Source organism: Macrobrachium nipponense, chromosome 1, assembly GCF_015104395.2.
Source record: "Macrobrachium nipponense isolate FS-2020 chromosome 1, ASM1510439v2, whole genome shotgun sequence".
Taxonomy (NCBI): domain Eukaryota; kingdom Metazoa; phylum Arthropoda; class Malacostraca; order Decapoda; family Palaemonidae; genus Macrobrachium; species Macrobrachium nipponense.
The window spans coordinates 91067241-91079740 of NC_087200.1; the positions used below are offsets into that span (position 1 = coordinate 91067241).

The following is a 12500-nucleotide window of genomic DNA, read 5'->3' on the forward strand; positions in this document are numbered from 1 at the left end:
GAAGGAATCTGGTACTAGGGACATAAGGTCACAGTGAGACTCAGGTGCCAGCATAGCGATTCTAGTTTTTCCTGAAGTACAGCAAGTGATTTCTGCTTCTATATTTGGGATGCATAAGAACAGATTCAGTGTACATAACATATGATACTGAATAAATCCACAGTGCTGTCAAGGACCATCGGAACTAAATGAGACCTTGTACGTATTGCAAAATGGCTATCCAATTAAATGATTCAGTTATATCTCGGCATGGCCTACTAGGACACGAGAGGATGCTCAATCACAACGCTAATGAATTTTTAATTAGGACATTTTGGCTCACCTGAAATTCATGTCGTAACGAATTAGATTTCATGGAGTGGAACTTTGCTTAATTACGCATCGTACGTTGGCGTTGCTAAATGGGGTTCATTAGTAGAGGAATTTTGTGCCTCATATTCAGATTTTATTTAGTCTTGATTCATACAGGTCACAGGAGGACAAAAACCGCGGAAATTGAGACCATTAATGATCGGGTAACCTTTTTCTGTCGAAACATCGGCAATGTTTCTCCCTCTTAATTGTAAGTGGACTTTTTATTTTCATTTTAACATGTAACTTAATATGAACTCCGTGCACTGTCGAGTGGTACTTTTAATATATATTTGAGCTACAGAAATATAGAATGGAAAAAAAATGTTCCTTTTAGAAGTATTTTGCAGGCTGTCTCCATTATATCAAAATACGGAAAGCTCGCTTTAGATTCGACAATGATATTTTTCATTTTTGTACAAGAAGAAGTAACAAATGTTTTATTTGCTTTCTGCCATATTCATATTTCCGATAAGGCCGAGAGAGACGGCAAACCCGCTCAATCAAGCTCCGTCACTGCAAGGAACTTATTGAAACGAATTTCTTTTCGAAAAAATGTGAGAAACTGGAAACGCAGAGAAGAGAGATCATTCTACTTGTATGCTGTATTAATCTGGCTCTTTCGACGCTGTATATCGTTTACGAATCTCAACCAGAGTAAGTATGAAAATGACATGTCATATTCTTTGTTATTTGTGGAGAAAAAAAATCATAAAAATGCACATAACAGCAGCTTTTGGTTAGTCATTTTGAAGAATAGAATATTTTACGTCTTTCTCAAGAACTCGCCTACTTATTAGTTACATTTTGTACGTGATTGTAAAACTTTGCTGTTACTAGATAACGAGTGGACTGTGTGGTTTGCAGGCGTTACCGTTGCGATAAGTCTGCTAACATGTACTGTTAGAAGGCGTCAAACTACTGTAAGCTAAATTAGTCTTGTTAATTTTCCCACTAAACCGTTAAAGGCAAATCCGTGCCATTGAGTGGACTTCCACGTTAGGCGCACACCTTTAACCATATTTAGTGCTTATTAGAAAATTAATTGAAATCGAACTTTAAGCTAGCCGTTCCTTATGTCAGTCAACATTGTCAGTAACAACCATCGCTTATGAAACAGAGTCTTTTAAAAACCGGTTAGTTTTGTTTACATAATGATTTGGCAGATCCCTGCACTGCGCTGATTCACCCAAAAGAGTGAGTTTGTAAAAGAATATTTATGATTAAAATGGTAGGTTAATACAGTGTTTACTGTATCGAAAATGTAAGTTCGCAAATTAAGTTTTGTTTATTGCTTCGAATACTTTCCCAGGTATTTTTATCGCTTTATTCGTAACGTCATGCTGTATTGACCCATGAAGTTTTTTGTCCGCACCGAATGATAGTTTTTACTTCATAAAGAGCTGATTTATTTCCTTAGATTTGTCGCATAAACAATAGACATCAGTTCACCTGGAAGAAAGTTGAAGTTCATATATTCACCTTGTAGCAGTTCTTATAATTATTGACCTTTTTTTTTTGTACCTGTTTGTCGTAAATGGAAGTTGATGTGAAGATATATTACGTATGCCTTTTCATTAGAAATAGTTTTTAGAACAGGATGGTAATGGATATAGTGGAGAGCAGTTTTGAAGAGAAACGGCTAAAATGAGTTTCTGGTATATGTACTAGTATATACTAGAGGAAAAATTTTGAAGTCCGAAAGTGTTATCGAAAGACGGTATGTACGCGTTTCATTTAATTTCGCCATTCACCGCTGAAGTTATCTCCAGCAAAAAATGAAAAGTTAGCATTAATCTTAAAAAATAAGATTTGACCAAAGCTATTTGTCGTAACTTTAAGACAAAGAAAGATGTAGGTGCAACGGGAGAGAGTGGGACTAATTTTTAAGTTATTGATACTTTCAGATATTTAATAATTTTGGATTCTTTCCGGAAGTTACTTAAAAAGTTTAAATTTATGTCAAATGGGATGAGTGGGCATCATGCGTACAAGTTAGTCACCAGAATTGAGGCCCTTAAACAAATTGCTATCTATGATGCCACCTTAGATTTGATGAGTTACAGCCTAGGCAGTCTTTGCAGTGGAAATGAGCTCATACTTTTTCGATATTATTTTAGTGTTATTTTGATGGTTTAGCCATGATTTTACTCGAAAATGAATTTCCGAACTTGAGTGTTAGATGTTATGTACACCATCTTTTTCATTGGTTTTCAAGTGAATGTCGACAGGTTGTTAACTGTCATTTTCGTGAGACGGGAGGCCTTATGCACACCTGTCTTGGCTGCTGTTTCAGGGTAGAATTGTAGTGCCGTAGCAAAACGAAATCTCTGAATGTCCGATCTTGCATAGCATGTCCTCCCATGATTCATTATAAATAGGTACTTACATCTAATAGTCATGAATATTTGACAATACCTACCTGATGTTTCCGTGGGACACATTCAGATGTTCTTTTCTTTTTTTAATTATTGGGTATATATAGTTTCCCCGTCTGGATATACGTGGTTTGCTGTGAACTTCATCTTTTGGATTAGATTATTCTAATAGGTGGTTTCCATTTTATAAACCATGGGAAATAGGATGTTGACCACCTTCTGAACGTATTCTTTTTGGCCATCTTCCGTGGACCCTATTAAAAAAAAAAAACGTCCTTGAGCGTCTGTGCCACAAGAAGGACTTTGTACTTGCATGCTGGCTTTTACCATCCTTAAAGAAGTTGTAGTTTTGTGTTTTGACAGTGGTACTAATATAAAGACCCATGCACCTCTGCCTATGTTTTTCTGCATTCGATTGTTATTTGTAAATGTATTGATTTTGTTTAGTTGGCTTAGACGTTCGTTGTTTGTTATTTCCTTCTGCCTCTGTCCGTGTGTTTTGGGTCAGAATCAGTTAGACTGCGTAATCCTGATGCAAACCGAGTCATTACATTTTGCAGTAAATCCAGGTCCCCTACAAAATCCGTTTAATTAGTTAAATCTCCTGTATATCAGTACCTTAATCTGGGTAATTGTGAACGAACAAACATCTTCGTAAAAACCCATGATTGTGGAAGTACGTTAATGGTAGAAACTTTAACAAAATAAACTTAGTATCGTGAATGCAGTCAACATTGGTTACAGAATGCCAACATTTCTCTTTAAACATTAAATATTTTGATGGGAAAACATTGCTTCCCCGGTGTTGTTCCGTCCGGGGTTGTTTACACTTTACCGGCCAGTTGCTCCCTACTTTGTTTGTTGTTGTTTTGGTATTGCGACACCCAAATCCATCCGCCACGGTAAGTAGCCTTACTGTAACCCGTGGTTAGCGCGCGCAGCGCAACATTACCTCTTGCCAGAACATGCCGTGCCTGCCAAGAATCTTTAAATATGCGGATAAGGCGCGAAGCGCCGTTCCGCCACGGCCTTACTGACAGCACACATAAATCGATCGTCGCGGATATGTAGTAGCTCCCTACTTTGTTTGTTGTTGTTTTGGTATCGCCGCCATATTGGTTTTGGTGTTCTGCCGATTTCGGTCGGCGGTCGAGTGGGCCCGCTAATCTGTAAGTGCTCCTTGTTCCGTTTAACATAACGGTATTCATTATGCTTGTAATGAAGAATTCTCTTTCGTCCGCCTTTCAGGGGAAATTGACCGGCTATTACGCGGTTTATTTCATCCATAAAACATGACTACCCTTGGGAAGACCCGTCAGGCTGTAAATCATGAGAGGCCATGCAATGCAGCCTCGAAGGAAAAAAGTGCAGATATTTTTCTGTCCAATTTTTCTAAGACAGTGTCCGAGACAAAAAACCGCTTTTAGTCACGTTGAGGAAAAAGTGTTTCCTGTTACTTTTCCTGGACGCACATACAGCCCTCGGGCGATAGCATATGTTATTTGGCTTTGCCGTCTTGAGTCCTGCGGAGGTTCTTCACCTGAGAGCGGCAGATGGTTTCTTCTGAGGCACCGAGTGTGTGTGTGTGTGTGTGAGTATGTCTGTGTGTGGCCCGTTTATCTGTCTGAACGAGGAGCATCGCTTGCTGGTTTCATTTATATGTGAAAGCGAGGAAAAAAATGTATTTGTTATGTTTTGCTATGATTTCCATCTCGTAAAATGAAAGATAAAAGACAGAGAAAACAAGGCTATATAGAAGCTCCTATCTTTTTCGTCAGGTGTAAACAGTGAATTTGCAAGTCATGATTAGGCGCGTTTAAGGTAGTGAGACAGGCGTATCAAATCTGTTATCATTTTCTTGTGTATTTCTACACGAACGACACTTCGTCTCACTCCCGCTTTTCATCTCTTTCGTTACGAGGTTTATATAATCGTGAATACTTTTGATTTGAAGTAGTGGATTTGGTGCCATTCTCCAGTACATTCCAATATAGCATTTTCTAATATTACATTGTATAATGAATGCCGTGACGGCGGCAGAAATAGATGAAAATATTATGGCAGTAGGAATAGGTATAAAAGGTTCGTTATGGAAGTACTATCGAGCTACGTTGTTAAAAGGTTAAGGTCCTTCGGCGTAACCTTCATTGGCCCATCCTGGTTTAGGTAAGGTCTTCACCCAGGTAGGAAATGGAGGGGAACTTCATCTCTTGCGCCTAGTGACAACTTGCCTGTTACATCTCTGAAGGGACATCCCTTGGCTTTGTGGGCGATTTCCCGATTTATTGTCCCTTCAATAAGGTGTCAAGCTATGATGCAGTCTCCCGATTTTTTTTTTTTAATTTCCTTCGTGCCAATCACGATCTTTGCCTTCTCTTTCGTGTTACTTTTTCGTTTCCAATGTGTGTGTGTGTGTGTGTTTCCACTTCCATCCTCTTATTTGTTACACTTTTTGATTTTCGATTCGCCCCAATTTGTCTGTACGAGTTTCACTCGTGAGTGCGTGTGCCTTCTTGTGTATGTATTACGTACATCGATTCACTTGAGTTATGTGTGTGGACATGTAATTTAGCAGAATTTAACGAGAGAGAGAGAGAGAGAGAGAGAGAAGAGAGAGAGAGAGAGGAGAGAGAGAGGAGGGGTTGGGGGTGGAGGTGCTGGCTGGCGAACTGTATCACAATGTGTTCGACTAGTTTCACTGATGGTGTCAGAGAGCGGCGAGCAATCATTGATTTTGGCGTCAATAAGTTTCCGCTTTCACGTGGGATGAGCCGTAAATAATTCATTGGCCGTCTTTAACCGTAAAGGCCTGCCCCTGACGAGACTTGATTACTTAATAGTATGTGAGATAGAAACTTATCACTTCACTTTCCAAAAAGGCATAAAAGACAGGCACGCGCAATTAAAAATACGGTCTGTGTCGCAGCGCCGAATTTCCAGGTAATCACGTGATTGATGGTGAACTGGATGAATTCTAAATCCTCGTACCATACATGGTGCTAATCTCTACCAATTATGCGCATCATCCCGTCTGTAAAGCCAGATATGGCTCGGCGTTAAAATGAATTTCATATTGCATTGAACGAAGGTGACGCTTCGTAGACCAGCTTTAATCGCCGGAAGATCATTTGTCGTGAACTAGTGAAATGATAATCATGTGCATATATATAATAGAATATATATATAATATTATATATATATATAAATATATATGTGTGTGTGTGTGTGTGTGTGTGTGTGTGTGTGTGTGTGTGTGTGCGCATGCGTGTGTGTGTATGTGTATATATGTACGAAACTTTGTACCACTTGCAACGGTTGAGTAATAAGAAAAATAAAGTAGAAATATTGACGCACAACGCATTATATATTATATTATCATATATACTATATATATATATAAGATATATATAATATATTATAATATACATAATACATATATATATATATATTATATATATATATATATATATAGGTATGATATATATTAATAAGATATTATTATGGTAATCTTTGAAAATTAGTTGTATGAAGCCATGGTAACTGGCAAGTTGCATTACTTCAGGATATTAACTTTACTCAGTTATTGACAAGGAAATTGGTCAGATTCACTCTTATAAATGAGTATTTTCAAAAATTTTTCTATGGGGGAAAGATATATTTAGAAGACCTACATGTTTTAGATTTAACATTTTCTTGTCAATTCATAATATATCTAAGGTAATCCATCATATATTTAAAGAATAAGATGTAGTTGTTTCGAATAAATATACAGTGATAGATTAACGGTAGTGGGATAATCAGTTTTATAGCTCTGTAGATGATTTATTTTTCCAACATTAAGCCGGTTCCCCTTACAAGGGTGACACTAGAGAAAAGTGACACCAGTCAATGCCACATTCATGTTTTATATGAGGGTGAAACCTGACCAGCAGTGCGTGGAACACTCCTACACACACTTCACTTCCTGGATATCAAGGACCTTCCTTTCCAGTATCTATTCCTCGTCAGTTGATCGAAACACTCGAATTTTATCAAATTTTTTCAACACACTTTCTGCCATTTTTTCCACATGACCAGATCATCTTAAAAGTCTAGACCAATTTTCCCCTCACACCACTTTTTTTTTTTTTTTTCAGATTTCTGAGCCTCTCGACATTTCTCACCCTTCTTACACCACTTATACTATGGTAGCAATTCATCTCAACATCTTCAACCTTTTCTTTTGACCTGCATTCAGTTTCCACACTTATTAAAAAACAAAACGGGCAGATCAGTTCCTTCATATGTTCCCATTTGTAAGTCATCATCAGTCTCTACTCTACTTCCACGTAACTTTTCCAAACCCTTGTTGTAGAAGAGAGAACAAGAATCATGTAATTCCGTTGAGACGACGACGTTGCCCAGACACCCTGGTCGATGGAGACATGCAATCATACATATGCATTTAATGTTAATGTTTATCAAATCTGAAAAATCAATTCTTATTCGGTATGCATTCTGGTTTTTTGTATGTCCCCCCCCCCCTCTCTCTCTCTCTCTCTCTCTCTCTCTCTCTCTCTCTCTCTCTCTCTCTCTCTCTCTCAAAGCAGACAAATATCAATTCCCATTTTATGATTTGCGTTTCCGTTACATGTAGCTCGTTAAGGTAATTAAACTTACATCATGTCGTAACTGGACAGTAATTGCCCTAATTAGATCAGCTGGGTTGCAATAAAAAAATCATCATTTGGTTCCCTAATGTGATTCATTTTAACAGCGGAAAGCACATCAGTCTATTTTTCGTTGCTTTTGCAAAATAATGAGCACTTGCATATCGAGTGCAAGCGCCTGTATCACTTCAAAATGATTGATAGATATAATCAGTAACACTGTATTGACTAACATTTTAATTGGTTTCCGAGGAATGCTCTAAAATTATAATATATATATTATATATATATATATATATATATATATATATATATAAACTTGAAAATTACAATATATATTAAAATATACTCAGATCGTTAAAATAGAGAGTAAGGAGAAAACTACTTATAAAAAAAAGAAAGAGCTGTGTGACTAAAAACGGTAAGGTCTGCACAAAACGTAGGTGTTGGAGTTTAAACTAGGTGATAGGTGCTTAATAAAACAATGACTCAAGGGTAGTTAGATGGGTAGTTGCTTTGTGTTACCATATATATATATATATATATATATATATATATAGGTATATAATATATATATATATATATTATTATTTTTTTTTTTTTATTTATTTATCACATCACCGTGACATTTTTGTATACAGACACTTGACTACAAATATCATTGAATATCCCGTTGGCTCTGTCTCGGGAATAATACCGAAGTGGAATTATAATTGATAAGTAAATAGTCACCTGATGAACTCGAGCCATCGACGGTGACTATATCAGACATTAGTGACGAGTGCTGTCCCACTAGCCCCTGGTTCAAGTCCGTCACTCATCAATCACAATATCCCTTCGGTATTATTTCTGAGGTGGAGCGTGTTGGATATTAAATGACATTTTCAGCTTAATTTTTTATTTTGATAAATGTCACAGTTATATGATAGAAATTTACAAATAGCTGCTGATATTTCAAACGTACCAGTCTGCTGTCAATATTATATATATATATATATATATATATAGATATATATATATATATATAGTATATATATTATATATATATATATATATATATATATATATAATTATGTAATATAGCGGTTAACGTGTAGTGAGAAACTATTAAGTCTTCTGACACTTTTTTCTATACAATTTTCCCTAATTACCAATGTCTATAGAACTTGGTGATTACATTGCATTAGAAAAAATGGAAGGATAAAGAAATAAATTCTTCGTCAACGGCCGTATTTTCCCCCTTTTTAGTTGGAATAAATTACAGTACTGAACCGGCAACGTATTCACGAAAGAAAATTTTATATTTCAGCCCTCACTTATATACTCGATATAGTGTGCTGAAATGTAATATTGGCTCATTTTTTTTTGTCGTGAGATATACTGAAATAACTGGTCGTATTTACCAGTTTTAATTAATTCAGTGGTCTGATACCTAAACGTGTGTGAATATTACAGCCAACATGCAGTGGACTTCACGACTTTCAGTAAAAGTTAACATTTTTTCATCTGAAACCCTTGAATACACACACACTCACATACACATACATATATATACATATATATACATATTCTTTTAACACATCTGCAATCCCATTTGGAAAACAGCTCGGTATTTGTTAAATATTCATCCGTATGTACGTGGTGTGCGAGTATTTGCTTTAATAAAATTAGGTTTTGGAGATAGAGTGCCCTGCATATATCCTAATGGGATGAAGTTAGGCAAATATGACTAATTTTAGTTATTGAAAGACCCCCCCCCACTTCCCTAATTTATATAAATCACCAAAATAACATATTTTTTATTATGTTATTACAGTTACTTACAAACTAACGAATGGAAAGCAAATTTTACATACTTTACGAATGAGTTTTATTTGATCAGTTGGCGATTCCTTCTTTCAATGAAGCTTTGAATTAATGAAGTGCTTCAGTCAGAATCTCTCTCTCTCTCTCTCTCTCTCTCTCTCTCTCTCTCTCTCTCTCTCTCTCTCAGAATTACGTGTCTGTTTATAGGCATCTTTTACATTATATATATATATATATATATATATATATATATATATATATATATATATATATATATATATATATATATATATATATATATATATATATATATATATATATATATATATATATATATAAAGTATAAGCCACGATGGAAAGATAAACAATGGAGTAGCTACAAGACCTTTCGACTCAACGTCCTTTACTTAGCAGACAAACTTATACCTGTATTTATGCATTTATCACGTTCGAGACTTTTGATTCGTTATCACACACACACACACACACACACACACACACACACACACACACACATATATATATATATATATATAATATTATATATATATATCTATATATATATATAAATATATATGTTTGTGTATATATATAACTGAATCACGAAAGTCTCGAACGTGATAAATGCATAAATTAAGGTATAAGTTCGTCTGCTAAGTAAAGGACGTTGAGTCGAAAGGTCTTGTAGATACTCCGTTGTTTATCTTTCCTTCGAGGCTTTACCTACCCTATATATATATATATATATATATATATATATATATATATATATATATATAATACCGTTCTTTAACATAGATTATTTGATGTAAAGTTTACCAGTAACTTTGACGTCTCAGAAATTGTCTGTTTTACGAAACATATTCATTAAGTCAGTATTCAAGTCGAAAGGTGAGGTGGATGGTCCAGATTCTTTGGTGATCCCCAGGAAATTTCAGAAAATAGACCTTGCTCCAGAGTATGGGCTTGGTTGAACGGGTGTATAGGTATTCCTGTTTTTGATTGGTGTCTGCGAGAGTGTGCGTGTAGGATTACAGAATTTGTGTCAATGTCTTTTGCTGCTGTGTTGGAATATATCCAAATTACTATTGTAGTAGATTCACATCAACCGTGTACGTATCTGATGTCTAGGGCAGTCTCTTACGACACTCCTGATTGGCTTTTGATAAGCCAATGAGAGGGCTAGAAACTCTCAGTCTCTCGTGAGAGTTCACATACGAAGGATGTATGTTCCACCTCTCCTGAAAGACGTATACCTCAGGAGATGTGGAACATAGATCCTACCTATGTGAACTCTCGAGAGAGACTGAGAGTTTCCAGCCTTGTGATTTGCTTATCAACAGCCAATCAGGAGCGTCGTAAGGGACTGGCCTAGACATCAAATGTGCGGTTGATGTGAATCTACTATAGTTGTTTTGTAAATTGAATGTTGTGAGGTATTGACGTTCAGTAATAACGAGTCCCACGTCATTCGGCGCGCAACACATGCCGCAGGTGTATCCAAGTCGTAAAGACCAACAGGTGCAGATAGATTTGAACCTGGCGTGGATGCTTGTATGCTAAGAAACAACCCCTTTGCCTAGTTTGAAAACCTTGAGTGAATTCGGGTCTATCGGTGTTTTCATTTAAGGGAACTGATGATGTATCATTTCTCATTTCTACCGGGCGAATAAAAAGTGTTTTTATATCATGTTTCTTTAGAGTAATCCTGTCCAGTCCCTCGAGTCTGCCGTCAGGTGCCACATTGGCAATAGAATGATTTAATGTATGGTAATGTATGTACCAGAAATTCTTATATGATGCCACAACTTTCCGAACTTCATTTTCCGCACCATCCATTGATTTTACTATATATATATAGATATATATATATATATATATAATATATATATATATATATATATATTATATATATATATTAAATTACTGGTAATCATCTTAGACACGAAGATATGGTAACTGAGTTTCGTTCTACATAGGAAGATAAAAATGGTTTATCATAGAAAATGCCCAACAGTTTCGTCCTCCAGTGGACCTCTTTTTGGAGGACGCAAACTGTTGGCATTTTCTGAGATAACCATTTTCATTTCCTTATGTGGAATGCAAATGACTATATATATATATATATATATATATATATATATATAATATATATATATATATATATATATATATATATATATATATATATATATATATATATATATATATATATATATATATATGTGTGTGTGTGTGTGTGTGTGTATGTATGTATGTATGTATGTATGTATGTATATATATGCTTAAAAATCACAGTAGATGCACGTGACTTCATCAAATAAGTGAGTACCACAGGAAAATGATAGACAGATACCTTGAGAAATCCAAGCGCTTTCGTCTTTATTAAGACATCGAAAGCTCTTGGATTTATGTCTATCATTTTCCTGTGGTATTCGCTTGTATATATACATGCATAAATACACATACAGTGTGTCTGTATGTGCTTACGCATGTATTTACACATGTACGTTTTTGCCGTATACCTTTCTCCACGCTGGTTAAGACCCACGAAAGCGAATAATTACGAGGGACTGTGCCTAATTCACTGCTTAGGTCAACAGTGGCCAGTGGAATTTAACAGTACGTGTCTGAAGCGCTCCTCTCTCGTCTGGGAATCAAAGCTGGTCTGTTGTTTGTTTGTCAGTATGCATTTAATTTTGTTTGTAATGCATTTTATCTTTGTAGATTGTGTGTGTGGGTATATATTTGATTTTGTTACTAATGCATTTTATCTTTCTAGATTGTGTGAGTGTATATTTAATTTTGTTGGTAATGCATTTTATCTTTGAAGAATATGTGTGTGGGTATATATTTGATTTTGTTAATAATGCATTTTATCTTTCTAGATTGTGTAAGATTGTATTTTTAATTCATTGTATCTTTCTAGATTATGTGAGTGTGTTTTTTATTTCATTTCGTTTTAAACACATTTTATCTTTCTAGACTACACACGAGAGAGTGTATTTGATCATGTTTATAATACATTTTATCTTTCTAGAATTGTGTGAGTGTGTTTTGACTTAGTTTGTAATACATTTTGTCTTTCCAGATCAGTGCGTTTGGTAGTAGTGGGTGATTGCTTGTTAGCCATTGAATATATTTGCATTATTTAGGATTGTGGTATTTCGTAAAGATATTCACTATCTCTGTAACTAAAGCTGTACAGTCATTTCCAAATTTCACATTTATTCGGACTTTGCTGTTCACTTGCTCGGTTTTTAATTGCTCCCAAACATATTGGGAATGGACGTTATTTGTAGCATTTCTCACGATG

At 35.5% G+C, this 12500-nt stretch overlaps 1 protein-coding gene across 4 annotated transcripts in view; it reads left to right on the forward strand.

The window, feature by feature from the left end:
* The window catches only part of LOC135219459 (probable N-acetylgalactosaminyltransferase 9), a 315788-nt gene that overhangs the window by 13204 nt on the left and 290084 nt on the right, over positions 1–12500 (forward strand). The gene's annotated exons all lie outside the window — the stretch shown is intronic.